This window comes from Acyrthosiphon pisum, chromosome X (genome assembly GCF_005508785.2).
Source record: "Acyrthosiphon pisum isolate AL4f chromosome X, pea_aphid_22Mar2018_4r6ur, whole genome shotgun sequence".
NCBI classification, from domain to species: domain Eukaryota; kingdom Metazoa; phylum Arthropoda; class Insecta; order Hemiptera; family Aphididae; genus Acyrthosiphon; species Acyrthosiphon pisum.
In genome coordinates this window covers 2,265,633-2,270,494 of record NC_042493.1, presented here as the reverse complement: position 1 = coordinate 2,270,494, position 4,862 = coordinate 2,265,633, and positions in this window count along the sequence as shown.

Genomic DNA, 4,862 nt, shown 5'->3' with positions numbered 1-4,862 from the left:
GGAATGGCACTATGGTGGGAGGAAATTCGCTGGCAAACGTCGCGTACGCCAGTATCGATGCGCGGTTTACGTATGGACTCTCGTGGGCCGGACTATAGGTGCAATAATAACAAGTAATATATTTATAGAACACTAAAGTAACATCATAATATACTTACTTAGTCAAATGTACGTTTGGTGTACAAGACGTACGCAATACGCATAGACCACGGTACTTGGCGTAGAAAACTAGAAAAAGGCATGACTACGTAATACGTAAATTAAAATAATAGTAACACTAGTACACCACAAAAAAAACTGACTGAGTGACGATTATCAACATACGCGCATCGACAAGACGGTAACAATAACAATGGTTTTCTATTTATGCAACGCGTCCAAACAATATTTATTTGGTTATTATACTTATTCCCCGTAATATCAAATGGTAAACAAGCAGACTCCGCGTAGCGTATCCCGCCATAGTCTTGAAACCGTTTTCATAATATTGATAATCATGTTGGTGCGTGGAACCGTTTTCATGTTTTTCGTAGGTTCAGACTTCAGATCATAGGTTGGGTTATGTTAGGTTAGGTTAACTAACCGATCTCGACCAAACTTGGCACGGTGATAGTGTGGTCATCGCTGAGTGCCAACAAGTGGTTTTGATCGATGTCCTACCTACCATCGATAAATAATCATCAAAAAACTAAATTTTGATACCTTAATTTTTTTTCCGTAAAAACATAGATCAGCAATAAATCAATAATTTCACAACAAATATTATACTAAAAACAATGTTGTTCTTCCGTGGTTATAATTTGTTATTTTGGTTTGTCAATTGTAATATTTAAGAAAAATTGATTAAATATAAATGTTTAAGAGTTATATTTGAGAGTAAAAACGCTTCCTCGAACAAAAGCATGTCCCAACAATAGTGTCATCTTAATTTGTACCTTTTCAGTTATCAGAATCTATCAAATCCATGTCATTCAAAAAACAAGTTCAATAAGTTTTGGTGTGTTTAACTCGCTCAACTCAATTTCTTGCAATCAGCGAACTGCATTGCAGTCCTAGTATTATAATATATTATTATCTATATATATAAAAATGGAGACAAAATGTATAACAATTCATCAATTGAGAACAGCTGGTCCGATTTGGCTCAAATTTTTTTTAAGATGTTCATAACTGCCAGGAGAAGGTTCTTACGAAATAAAATTTTAGGAAAATCCACCGGAAAGGTAGGAAATTTCAAATCTGTATGTCAAAAATACAACAGTGGCGCAATAGTGCATTATATTATATTGATTGCTATTGGTTAATCGGGCATGTTTGTTGATTTCATATAATATAAAAATGAATCGCAGAATGTATTGCTAAGCGCAATAATTCTACTGTACGTGTGTTGTGACTCAACTCCTCCTAAATGGTTAGAACGATTTGAATGAATTTTTTTTTGTATCCGTTTGCGTTTGCGTTTATTCGTCTGATTTTAGTACGGTTAGGTTAGGTTATGATTTTGTATTAATTGATTATATTAATATAATCAATCCACCATAGGTAGAATACGACAAACTTGGTATAACTTTGATACTTTAGAGTTAAATCATACACTAACGTACATACAGCACGGGGTCCGTGATCTACCACAGGTAGATTGCCTACCTGTTAATTAGGGCCCGGATTTATATGCATTCGCATGTTTTTTCTGAATAGTCCAAAAAATAGCTAGGTAAGCTACAAGTTTGATTTGTAATCAATAGATCCGGAATATAAAGTTTTATTTTGCATATTTTTGCATATTATGTCCTTTTTTTGACATGTACTGCATATTTCTGTATTTTACGATTTTTTTTGCATATATACGGTTTTTAAATGCATAATATGTAATATTTTGGTTATTTTTTTTTTAAAATAACGTATTTATATCTATATTTATAATCCATGTAATTTGACGAAGTCGTTTTCTTATCTTATATGAGACATATCGGGAGAAGTATATAGTAATCTGTTATTGAGTAGGTTTTAGTAAATCATACATTAGTCGTGTTTGTCGTGTTGATCCGAGTGCACGTATTTTATTTTGACGAAAAAATGCCGAATATTAGCGCAACTACGTCCAGTAAGCTAAATACATTTGTTGCCGAATATAAAGGTATTTTTCCACAGATGGCATAGTTTTGTTCTGTTTGAAATGTAACGTTAAAGTGAATGGTGAAAAACGTATCACAGTTATCCAACACTTATCAACTGGAAAACACAAAAGTGCAGTTCAACGTACGAATTTACTAGAAAAAAATCAAACATTAATTTCAAATGCAACTTCAAAATCTCCCTTTTTTCAAGAAATGTGCAATGCAATGGTTTCAGCAGATATACCTTTTAATAAATTAAATAACAAGTGCTTCCGGGAATTCCTAGAAAAATACACTAAGCAAACTATTCCAAATGAGTCAACTCTCAGAAAAAATTATTTAGCCAAACGGAAACGTCGGAAAAGCAATTCAAGACAAATTTCAAGCTGAAAAATGAAGGCTATGAAACCTTGAAAAAATCTCTGCTTGTATTGATGGAACAAATGAAACTTTGGAAAATATGGAACAAAATTTCAGTCCAAGTGACTTATCTCTTTTTAAATACGCTCCCATCACATCTGTCGACGTAAAAAGGAGTTTTTCAAGGTACAAAAATGTATTGGCTGATAATCGACGAACTTTCACATTTGAAAACCTGAAAAAAACATTCGTGGTACAATGCAATACGAATGCTTTTGGTATGTATTATTCGTTTAGTCACATAATTTATTTAATAAAAATATTTTAATTTAAATTTTTCAGATTGAAATTACAAAATTTTGAAACTAAAAAAATGAATCACAAAAATATAGTATAATTTATTTGAACAGAATATATAAATAATGAAATAAAATTTTTTTTTAATCAATTTTTGTGCATATTTTTTATTTTATAGGGTATATTTCTATAAAATAAGAGCATAAATGCATATTTTATAGTGCATATTTCTTAGGTTTTTAGAGCATATAAATCCGGGCCCTACTGATAATGTACTGCTGCGAATCAGAATTTTTATTCCGGGCAACGAAAAGTTAATATATCAAATATTAAATATATACACTGTAGATATGTTATTTAAGATGACCATTTTCAGATATAAAATAATTTTCACTAACAGAATATACTGTAGATATCATTAACATAATATCCAATGAATGTTGTTAACAAATCAGATTTTCGATATACTATTTCTAATATTAAATAGATATACTGTAAATATGTTATATATGATAAATATTTTTAGATATCAAATAAACATTAATTACCTAAAAGATGTATGACAAATATCATGCAGAAAATATCTTATATACATTGCATACAGATATTTTTTTTGATATCAAAATCTTGATGTAGTGAAGTTATTATATAAATATAGAAAAACATATACCTATACATTTTGAGTTATCGTCAAAACATTTTATGTATATTAACTAACAAATATACAAAAATGTAGTTAGACTGCATATCAAATATATGTCAATGTATTATTTTTACTATATGGGTGCACATGATATACATAAGAAATTTATTCCGCTAGCCACCCCCACTTTTGAGGGTTATGGGAGGCCAATATCAAATCATGTAAATCAATTCTCAAAAGGATTACTGGCATTCAGGTGTATACTCAAGAAGAACTGTGCACATTTTATACTCAGACAGAGGCAATTATGAATTCCAGACCTCTCTGTGCACTGACAGCAACGATTGCGACACTCTAACACCTGGGCACTTTTTGACCGGACGACCTCTAACAGCTCTTCCAAGTGAAGACTACTCTACCACTCAGTCCAACAGGCTGACTAGATGGAATCTTCAGTAATAACAGTAACAGCGCTTCTGGAAGTCACGGTCTTCAGACTACTTATTAACGCTGCAACACCGTCAAAAATGAAGAACACCTCAACTGGAGTTTCAAGTCAGAATCTTGTTGTACTAAAAAATGAAAACACACCACCAAATCACTGGCTCTTAGCATAATCACTGCGAAGTCTTCACGATCACTTGGTTCTGCATATAAAAGTAATTTATTAATTACGGTAGGGAGACACTATTTCCAATCTGTTTTTCACATTTTTTTATTCCCAAAAGTTCTTTTTCTCAATACCATTTTTCCCAAAACTTCTTTTTCACAATACTATTTTTCCCAAAAATTCCTTTTCACAATATTATTTTTCCAAAAAGTCGTTTTTCACAATATTATTTTTTCAAAAAGTTATTTATTTAAAAAAAATTATATTTCCCCCAATACAAAAAAAAATGATTTATTGTTAATTTTAAAATGTATAAGTAAAAAAAAAATTATTATAAACAAATAAAAGTATTAAAATTCTAAATTATGACCAATGGCCGTGAGGTATGCAATAATATCATTGTTATTAACAAATTCGTCATATTTAGAAAAAATATTATAAATTCGTTCCTCTGTTTTTAGTTGTACCTTATTACGACATTTCCTTATTTTTTGTCCTAGATTCAGTTGTCGTAACATGCACTCAGTGTCAGCTTCTTCTTTTCCAAGTTCATTAAAAAATGTGTATACGCTAGGATGTTGTCATCCAACAATCACTTGGAACCGATTATGCCAGCCTTCTGACAAATTATTTGTTCTTGCCAATCGTTGGAGTACTGTATGGTACTGGTTCCACAGTTTTGGGGGAATCTGGGTTCAGTTCCTTTTCTCCGACCTCTGGCTTGCCTCCCACGGATGTAATTTATCTACATAAAATATTTAAGTTATACTTAAAATTTAAATTTGAATATATATTATGTATATTAAAAAATAATTTACCTCAAATATTCTGCAAT